Raw genomic sequence first — 11,069 nt, 5'->3', positions numbered from 1 at the left:
GAACGCTAGCTTTCGGCTTCACCCAGTCTGAGGTACACATCCGGCTGATCCGGCAGTAACAATCGCAGAGGTGCTCCCTTTACCACCTAGCTGAATAATCGGGAATGTAGGGGTAAGCACAGGAGCCAGGCAACCCAGCTTGGCCAAAACTTAAGTCATATCGATGCATATAATGGTGAAATAAAAGGTACATGCGGAAGTGTAACACATGTGTTGGGCATGAAGCCCGTATAAATAAGCTTCTGTTAAAAGAAGCCCCCAGGTTTAATGAGTGCGAATAGCACGTCATTTGATGAGCCTTTAAAGGCTATAAGAGAAAGGAAGGGGAGAAGGAGAGAAATGCAAGACAGACAATATATAAAAAATGGACAGAGGAAGGAGACGAACACAGAGTCCGGCGCTAGGCATAGAATCTTCGGAGACGGGTTGCGTTCCATGGGTTCGGCTCGAGTCGGTTATCCGATGCATCTCGCAGGCGGTACGCTCCACTAGTCAGGACTTGGTCAATTATGAAGGGACCTTCCCACTTGCGCTTGAGTTTGTCCTTTTTCTTGTCCGGCAGGCGTAGAACTAATTCGCCAACGTTGTAATTTTTGGCCCGTACTTCTCTGCTTTGGTATCTCGAGCCTGCTGTTGATAGAATGCGGAACGGGCTTTTGCCACGTCACGCTCCTCCTCCAATGCGTCCAAACAGTCCTGCCGATCGAGCTTGGCTTCTCTTTATTCGTACATCCGCACTCGAGGTGAGTCATGAATTATGTCGCAAGGCAAAACTGCCTCTGCGCCGTACACCATAAAGAATGGTGTGTATCCGGTGGTGCGATTCGGCGTGGTCCGCAGCCCCCAGAGTACGGAGTCGAGCTCCTCTACCCAGTGTGTGTTAGATTCCTTGAGGGACCGCACTAATCTGGTTTTGATGCTGCTCATGATAAGACAATTTGCACGTTGGACCTGGCCGTTAGTTTGTGGGTGATAGACGGAAGCATAATCGAGCTTGATGCCCATGTTTTTGCACCAGAGTTTTACCTCGTCGGCCGTAAAGTTCGTGCCGTTATCAGTGATGATGCTGTGGGGGACACCGTAACGGTGTACAACCCCGGATATAAAGTCTATCACCGGTCTGGATTCGGCCGTCTTAACAGGCTTGACTTCTATCCATTTGGTGAACTTATCCACCATGACCAGTAAGTATTTTTGCTTGTGGGTTCCGCCTTTAAGGGGTCCAACCATGTCAAGCCCCCAGACCGCGAAGGGCCAAGTGATGGGGATAGTTTGGAGGGCGGTGGGTGGCATATGGCTTTGGTTTGCAAAGAGCTGGCAACCGACGCATCGTTGGACTAAGTCCTGGGCGTCTGCCCGGGCCGTCGGCCAATAAAAGCCTGTACGGAATGCCTTGCTTACAAGGGACCGAGCTGCAGCATGATGACCGCCGAGTTCGGCATGAATTTCAGCCAGGAGGTTCCGCCCTTCCTCTTCGGAGATGCACCTTTGAAGGACGCCGGTAGTGCTTTTCTTATAAAGCTCTCCCTCGTGGACTTTGTAGGCTTTGGATCGCCCGCACTATGCAGCGTGCCTCATTTTGGTCCTCGGGGAGTTCCTGCCTAGTAAGGTAGGCGAGGAATGGTTCTGTCCATGGGGCGATGACGGCCATTATTACGTGGGCTGAAGGTGTTATTTCATTGGTAGAGCCTCCGATCGTGTCAGAATGTTCGGTGTCGGGCAGTGCGGTTGGGTTCGGGCTGTTATTGTTCGGCTCCCCTTCCCATACTACGGATGGCTTGAACAGCCTTTCCAAGAAGATGTTGGGGGGGACTACATCGCGTTTTGCGCCGATGCGTGCCAGGACATCTGCCGCCTGATTATTTTCCCGGGCTATATGGTGAAATTCGAGCCCTTTGAACCGAGCTGACATTTTTAGGACGGCGTTGCGGTAAGCTGCCATTTTTGGATCCTTGGCATCGAAGTCTCCATTTATTTGGGATATTGCGAGGTTCAAGTCCCCGCGCACCTCTAGGCGTTGAATGCCCATGGATACTGCCATCCAGAGACCATGTAAAAGGGCCTCATATTCGGCTGCATTATTGGAGTCTGTGTACATAATCTGGAGTACGTATTGAACCGTGTCTCCTGTGGGGGACGTCAAAACGACGCCAGCCCCTAGTCCGGCCAAAATCTTGGAGCCGTCGAAATGCATGATCCAATTTGAATATGTGCCGTACTCTTTAGGGAGTTCGGCCTCCGTCCATTCTGCAACGAAGTCGGCCAAAACTTGCGACTTGATGGCTCGCCGTGGCTTATAAGTTATGTCGAACGGGAGGAGCTCAATGGCCCATTTTGCAATCCGGCCCGTTGCGTCACAGTTGTTTATAATATCGTTAAGTGGTACTTCCGAGGCTACTGTTATTGAACACTCTTGAAAGTAGTGTCGTAGCTTCCGGGATGCCATGAATACCGCGTACGCGACTTTTGATAATGCGGGTACCGTGATTTGTACGGAGTGAGGACAGTGGACACATAATAGACCGGCTTTTGAAGGGGGAATTTGTGTCCGTCCGTTTCTCGTTCGACGACGAGCACTATGCTTAAAACCTGATGTGTTGCTGCAATGTACAATAGCATTGGTTCGCCAATGTTTGGCGCGGCCAGGACTGGGTTTGTTGCCAATATGACTTTTATTTCGTCGAGTCCGGCCGTGGCTGCATCCGTCCATTCGAAGTGTTCGGTGCGCCGAAGGAGGCGGTAAAGGGGTGTGGCTTGAGTGGAGGGCCGAGAGCCGCGTTGCCCACAATCTAGTTAAAACCAAGCAAAATGGTGTCACTTCCCACTTGCTGAAGATGCGGCTTTGGGGTCAATCCCATGGTCATCCTTCAAATGCCTCAACAAACAAGAAGTCCCATGCGTTTTTGGGTCGGCTGCGTAGTCCTTGTTGCAATAGTTGCAAATCGCTCGCGCTCCATCCGTCCTCTTGAAGTGATTCCATACTTTTGATCTTGATTTTGATTTTGATCTTGGTACATTTATCGACTGTGTAGAAGGATGGTGTGTGGACAACACTGATGCTTGCTGCAGCATTTCCAGTGTTCCTTCGCATCCTTTTGCTTCTGTCTAGCACCAAAGGTGATTCACAATGCCTACTTTCTGGATTCTGGGCATATGTTTCCTTCAGCTCTTTATTCCCAATCACAGGCATGTCAATGAACTAAGGAGATCCGAAGTCTCCATGAGAAGATGCATTCAAACTGCGCAGATTCTGTTTCATCAGAACTGACATAGACTCCAGAAGCGCCTTCTACTCACCATCTTCTCGGCAATCTAGTGGCAGGAAAAACTCCAATATGTAAACATCATCACCGGTGTATGAACTCTGCAAGCAAACTGCAATACAAGCAGCTAACCCAAATACACGAGCATAGTGTGCCAGGGGATATTTCAGTTTAGAGGCCTGGCTAACATCTTTCGAGAAGCAGAGCATGTTTGAGAGAAATGCGTCTCCAGAAACCCCCTGTCCCTTCTGTAGGCGATGCTCCACACATGCATTCCTAAATCCCCACATATGAGCATCGGCAATATGGAATGCCACATCACAGGTTGAAATGCATACTCCGTGACTGCAACAACCATCAAAATGTAAGCATGAATTCTTGAGGCTACCACCATGGCATACCATTTCTGTTATTCCAACATGGAACCCAGGTTGGAGCCAAGGGCAGCTTGTGTGTTTCAGAAATAATTGTGATAATTTCCAATATATCAACTAGAGCAGATTGACGGCTGTGATTGAGTATCTTGAAAGGTGAAAGGACAACAACATTTATTAATTAGAACAACAGTACATCAGCTTGATGCTTTCTAAGGTAATAAAATCTTCCTTCTGAAAAACTTTGGAACACCAGTACACTTCCTAGACTATTTTCTTGATCGAAATGCTCACCTGGGCACTTGGGTGGAATGAAATATAAGAACTTGTGAGATTAACTGCCTGTTAACAGAACAAAGTAACGTGATAAGCGATTGCATGTAACCTATACATATGGTACTAGATTGTTACTCTGATAGAACACTTGGTTGGGTGTGAAAGAACCTCACCTCAAGTCCTTTGCATGTCAAATCAACCTCAGACTCAAAATTCACCTTCTTTGATGTCAGTATAAGTTCAACAACAGCAACACATGACTTTGTATGAGGATCAAACACAGGCAAGGCAATAGCAGCACAAACATTGTAACTCATTGCATGGATAAGCAGTGGATACTCTTTGCTGCTGTAGTACTGAACATTGGGTCTCCATTCTGGAACTTTGAGCCTGAATACCGGACCTGGTAACCCAAATTCCCCTACATTACTGCCTTCAGTAGAGAAGGCATACATCATGGATACGGGCCTCTTCTGAAGAAGCCTGGTATTCCGATGGTCAAGCACGAAAGGTTGTCCTGAAGTGGTAAGCACAGAGCGGCCTTTGTTGTTGACAGGCGCCCAAACCTGAACTAGGAGGCATGAATCAGTGGACTCTTCAAAATATCCGAGAGCATGTATAAGACTCTCCTTCAACACGGATAAACCATATGTGCTGCCATCATGAAGTAAAGCGTGGAGATGCCACTTACTACCAACACATTCTAGTTTCCTTTGGGAATTATCACCTATACGGAGCAGAACTGGAAGATTGAAGTAAAAGAAGGAAGGTAAAGTGAGCTAACGGAAAGGACGCATGCTCACCTTGGATGGTGGTAGGACTGGCATGTGCAGGGATGAGGGCCGTCTGCAAAGGTGACATGCGATCGTCATCACAATTCTGCAGGCCACCAAACCCCGCTACTGCCATCAGGCTTGGTGGTGGCGGCGACCATGAAATCAGCATCCTAGGCGGCGACAGGCATGCCATGACGAGTTGCATCATCTCTTCGTCCATGAAGAAGGTGTCAACATCCTCGCCGCTACTACCAGCTGGGAAATCTAAGTCCATGGGAGTAGATGATGCTGTCCCAAGGGAAAGTGCTGGACTAATGAGGGATGAACTGCTGAATGCGAACTGGGGAGGTTTTCAAGTTTCATCAATATATAAACTTGCATCTTTGGGCCTATTCTTCAAAAATAGGCAGGTCAGGTTCGGGCTAAATTTAAAAATCTAGGCCCAATCTCTTAACAGCTTATGAATAAATTGCTTTCTTCAGATGGCATGAAATGGTCAAGCCAGGAAAGTTCGGGCTCGATTTTTGTAGGATTCTTGATCGATCAGCCTATGTCACCTCGACGACTAAACGAGCACTACCGTTGGCTAAACTAAAGAGAAATGGCGTCCAAGGAGGCCACAACACCGATAACGACATCCAACCCCTCGCCTGAGTAGGAGGGACAGGTGCGCTCCTCCTCGTCTCCCTCCTCCGGCATCTCGCAAAAATACGGCCGCGTGGCTGCGTGCTGGCCACGAAGGAGCAGGCCAGGGCCAGCGCCCGCGACGCCGTGAAGAACGACCGAATTGTAGGAAAAAATATAGCGAATCGCACCGAAAATTCACCCGCGATGCGCGACGGTGTGTAAGCCGGCATCGATGGCGGTGATGACGGGATTGCTGCTGATGAGGCCCGGTCTAAGAGTGGCGGTGGCGCCATGGCCGGATCTGAGTCAGAGAGAGATGGAGAAGGTGGAGTAAGTGGTCTCCGCGATCAAGGTGGAGGAGAGTGTGAGCTGACATGTGGGTCCAAATGAGAAGAGCGGTTTTGTGAAGTTTTTTTTCTAATAGGAATTGCTGCCCCATGCCGCTAGCTCCTTGGTGCTAGGGGATGGTCTCCGCTTTATTATTCCCCTAACACGCGGTGTTCATAGAGTTTTTTCTATAAATAAAAGCCAATGAGGATAGTCTTTGGATTGGTCTTATTTTTTTGTCTCCGCTTTATTCCCAATGATAGAAATCCTATGAATTTGAAGCGTGTGTAGACAACTAGGATAGAGGAGGGCACCGGTGGCATGAATGAGGAGCAAGGGAAAGAGAGGATGACGGCCCAGACGTGAAAAAGGAAAGACGGACACGAGAGAAGGTCCATCCTATTTGATCCGACGTGACGAAAGCATTCAGGCGGCATTAAATCCACCCCATGTATGGGTTTGGTTTGAGGGGTGTTAGACACCCCGGACATATGGGCTAGACATAGGAGGGCCGGTTGAATGATATTTTTTTGTTCGGGTGGTGTCCGAATTATCTACCCGAACATGCTGGCTATCGACCCCTTTAGTCATTTTGCGTTGCCTCTCCCGCTCCGATAATTCTTTTGGAGATTGCTGATGGAATGACCATGGTAAACAAAATGATTTAGAAATATGGTCATAAAAAGTGCTTTGTTTGTTTGTCATGGAGGTCAAACCAACACCCTCTTGTTGGTTTTTTCGAAATGGAGGATTACTCCCGACCTTTCCATTGCACACAACCATATTTATTGCATTATTCAACAAGGTTTTGTAAAATAAATATATAGATCAAATCAAAGACACTTTTCTGACGAAAATTGTCACCCTACCTATAAGATTGATGATATGCTCTGACCTCGCGCCACACACTCTGAAAAATCTAGAGGCCTTACCAAGCCGCCTGCTGGTAGTGTATGGAGTTGATGATGGTAGTGTACCTTTCTGTGCCGAAGATAGTTCATGCAAAGGATTCATAGGTGCTTGGGAGGGGGAGAAGTGCCAATAGCATACGAGCTTCTGCTGCCATCATAGCCGTCGTTGCCGCGACGGCCATCATTGTAGCCACCACAGTTAGGGCCCCGTGTCCCCGACCAGCTGACATCTTTCGAGAAGCGGAGCATGTTTGAGAGAAATGTGTCTAGAAACTCCGTGTCCCTTCTATAGGCGATGGTCCACACATGCGAGCATCAGCAACATGGAATGCCTTAAGATTGTATTCTTGATGCTACCAATTCTGTCATTGCAATGTGGAACCCAGGTTTGAGCCAAGGGTAGCTTGTGACAAATAAATGTGAAAACTCCAAGTATACTCCCCAGAACATGTGCAAACCTCTCCCCTGACAGACATCCCTGTTAATCATTCTCGGAAATGGACATCTCTGTTAATCTTTCTCGGAGATGGGCCAACTTTATAATGAGCATTTACACACCGCAGCACCACAAATATGTGTAAAGAAGGATATAACTAATTTAGCTGATACTCTGTATAATCGATCATGTACTTCCAAATATGGTATAGATAAAAGGTGTGCCTACATGACCAAACAAACATAAGTTTCTCATTTAATTATGCTTACACGCCTACTCTTGAGGCCTCAAGAACAGCATCAAGGGTCAGCTGTTATCCTCACAATTACTACGTTCAGCAGCAGAAGAGAATTACAAGCTTTCTTTGCTAGCCATGACGATCGATCATAGCCGAATCTCCCCTTCCTCTAAATCTTCTTGGAAGCCTTGATGCTGCTGCTGCTTTAGGTCGTCGTCGTCGTCGTCAAGCTTGTCCTTGCGGAAGAGTCCCATCAGTCGCAACAAGTTGTTCGGCCTCGTCGTGTTGTACTGATTGATGCCGAGGGCCTTCACGTCCTCATCTAGAGTCTCGTTGAACATTACCGTCCTCTCCGTCGCGAGCACTTGCTGACGGGCCTTCTCCCTCGCCCGGGACGTCTCCTCCTTTCGCCGCCTTTCCAGAATCTCGCTGGCACGGGCGATGAGGTCGCGGGCTGGAGGCATAGTGTTGGCGGCGCGCTCTGCTGGAGCAGTACGACTATCGACGCTCTGGTGAGAAGAATCAGAAACCGAACCGTCGCTGCCGCTGATGGTTGCATCTTGGCCAAGATTCTTCAGCGGTGAGGCGTCACCGCAGATGTCCACGTACTGTTCATCCTCTTCGACGAGCTGCACGGGTGTCAGCCTGACCGGTAAAGGGGAGATGCCGTCGACGATGTCGACGTCTTCGTCCTCCTCCTCGGCCATCATCTTTTTGTGTCGATGATTTGTCGATGGATTTGCCCTCTCTTGAAGGAATTTGTCCAGCTGCTTCTGCATCTCCACATGGGCCTCGTCTTGGACGGCGTGCATCTCGATCTCGATGTAATCATCGCAGATGCCGCGGTGGCTCTGCTTCTTCAACAGCTCCAGGATATGAGTAGGGAGCACATGAGATTCAGAGAGCTTGGCTAGCTTCGTGAGGTCCGCGTAGAGTTGGTCCTATCGTGGTTCTAAGACTGACAGTAGAATAGGGGGGGGGGGTAGGAATGTAGAGGCAAGATCCTAGCTATGGAGGAGTTGTACACACGAGTTTTACGAGTTCAGGCCCTTCTCGGAGGAAGTAACAGCCCTACGTCTCGGAGCCTGGAGGCGGTTGACTGAATATATGTGTGTGAATTACATAAAGTGCAAACCCCTGTCCCAGAGGAGGGGGGTGGCTTATATAGAGTACGCCAGGACCCCGGCTCCCCTCTGTTACACAAGGTTCAATGCTCATAAAGGAGGGCCGTTACTGGTAACGTCTGCAGTAAAGTGTTGTAAATGCCCATAAAGCTATGGTTTAAACCCCGACCATTGCAGAGTGAAGGGCTTCTCATCTTCTGGTGGTCGAGTGTCTTCAAGGTGGTCGAGTGAGCACATCTTCATGGTCGAGTGGATGATGGTTTCTCTTTGACTGCTTCTGATTCTTTGTAGAGATGTCCTTGGGGAGGGTATGTTGGACAGATCCATGACCCTACCCTAGGTACATAGCTTCATCATTAGCCTCCGAATGGATCAGGGTTTAAGTGAGGAAGGAGTTGGGAAAACTTCCGAACCATTCTTTGCGCTATGAGTATATCTTGTTCTGGAACAATGAGTTGAGGTGAAGACGTCGACTCCTTTCTCAGTCGCCTTGGTCCATTCTTGGTTTTTGTCGAGTGAATTTTCATGGTAGAATTCCGAATGATAATGTAGAGGATGTTTGTCTTCAGTCTGACAGGTTGCTCTGCTCTCCGCGGATTTCGCGGGATTCGAATTTTGGGAAGTGCGCCAGACGGATGGAACCGAGGTTATCGGGACAGATTAGGCAAGTCTCCTCGATCCCCGCGCCACCTTTTTCGCCACGTACTGCGCGCAAATGTTGCGGGATTTGTTTAGATCGTCTGGGTCCACCAGTCAGTCACTCGGGGGACGACCTTATAAAAGGCCCCGGACCAGGCCTCTGCCCCATGCGCTCCCATTCTCTCTTCTTCTTCTCCCGATCTCTCCGCCACGCTCGCTTCCACTCTCGTCGTCGGACTCTTGCTTGAGCTCGACCCGTCACCATGGGGAAAGAGAAGACGGTGGCGCTGGAGCACGCGAAGAAGGCGACCGCGAAGGCGAAGGGCAAGCGGACCAGCCGGGGCGGATCCTCGTCGAGATCCGGCCTGCCGCCGGGCTGGATCCAGGGTGACTGGATCTGCTCGACAATCACCCAGGACGACCTCGACAACCTGGTGGAGGGGGGACTGATCCCCCACAAGTCGGCACGGCTCCCGGGGAACGAAACCGAGCCGCAGCCAAGGGAGGGTGAGTGTGTTCTCCTCGCCACCCATGTAGATCACGGATTCTCACTGCCTCCCCATCCTTTTTTCCGGGTTTTTTTGAACTTCTTTGGGGCTTAGCTTCACCATTTCACTCCAAACACCATAGTCTATCTGGCTGCTTTCATGTCGATGTGTGAAAATTTCTTGGGCTGTCGACCGCACTTGGGTCTTTTCAAACACATCTTCACCCGCCGCTCCCAGTCGGTCAAAAAGGCCAATCCGAGTGACGAGAGTACACAAGTGATCTAGATGTGCGGGGGTCTGGGGATCCAGATGAGGAGCAAGAGTACCTTCCCAGCCATGATCCTTCCCGACTCGGTCCGTGGCTGGCAGTCGACTTGGTTCTACTGTAAGGATCAGCCGACCCCGGGTCAGTCGACTGGACTTCCTCCCTTTTCCTTGGCTCGAGTGGAGAAGCCCGCCCCCCTGAAGGTAGTTCCAGAAGAGAAGGCGCAGGTCAAGGTGCTGGTCGAGCGGGTCGTCCAACTCGTCCACGATGGGGTGACCGGGATGGACCTGCTGGAGGTCTTTCTCGTTCGGCGCATCCAACTGCTTCAGGCGCGTGATCATCCGATTGGATGTACTCTGGGCTCGAGGATTCCACTCGGATCCACCCGGAGGATGTCAGCGAGGATACCTTGGAGAAGTGGTTGATGGGGATCACCAGCAACAAAGACAACCCTCGGGGGTCTAGGAGGGTGATTCCATTCGACAACTCGCACCAGTGGGAGCAGGTATAATTCTGTTTTATCAAGTATCTTTTCGATTCACCGTGTGACATCTTGTTTATGGTCGACTGGATTTCCTTTGATCGTTGTCTTTTCAGGCCCTCATCGACATGTACTCAATGCCCAACGGAGTGCAGGAGCAAGACGTCGAGGAAGAAGCGAGCGGGGGCGAGAGCGGCGAGGGGCACTCGGATGCCAAGGAGGACGAGGAGAGCGACGAATCGACTGATGACGAAGAAGTCGACTCCCCTCCTCGCAAGGAGAGGAGATCCAAACACGCTCACAACCCGGTGAGCGCTCCGGACTCGGTGGCCGCGCCGATTGGACAGTCTTTGAAGCATCCCAGGACGTCTTCCCCAACGCCGACTGAGAAGGCTCCAAAGCAGTCCAAAGTTGTGCTACCTCTAGTGCCGAAAGCACCGAAAGCCACCTCCTCCAAACTGCCAAAAGCTTTGCCCAGGATCAAAGTGACCGTCCCTACTATCTCCGGGTAATCATCTGACTTGTCCTTTTCGTCGACTCGATTAACCGGACGTAACCGATTGAATGCGGGTCTTTGCAGTGCTGCTACGTCAGGAACCTCTTCTCTCCAGTACCGGGATGAGGAGATGGAAGATGCGGTAACCTCCAACCCAGGTATAAACTCTTGTGATTTTGTTCTCGATTCCTTGGTCGATTGCGTTCTAGTGGTTCACTTGGGGTCGAATGTCCTGCCTTGCAGCTCCACCCAACGTCATCGATCTTCCAGATGACGATGAAGATGTGGCTCTTAAGCCCAGGAAGAGCAAGAAGGTAGCAACTGGCAGGATGTCTCGGCAAGAACCAA

The 11,069-nt window shown here is 50.0% G+C and overlaps 1 pseudogene; it reads right to left on the bottom strand.

The window, feature by feature from the left end:
* Positions 1 to 3,199: 3,199 nt before the first annotated feature.
* Positions 3,200 to 4,963, bottom strand: LOC125507162 (annotated as a pseudogene).
* Between the last annotated feature and the right edge of the window lie 6,106 nt (positions 4,964 to 11,069).

This window comes from Triticum urartu, chromosome 5 (assembly GCF_003073215.2).
Source record: "Triticum urartu cultivar G1812 chromosome 5, Tu2.1, whole genome shotgun sequence".
In the NCBI taxonomy this organism is placed as follows: Eukaryota; Viridiplantae; Streptophyta; class Magnoliopsida; order Poales; family Poaceae; genus Triticum; species Triticum urartu.
Note: the sequence above shows the minus strand (reverse complement) of the source record. Positions and strands in the feature narration are given on the sequence as shown.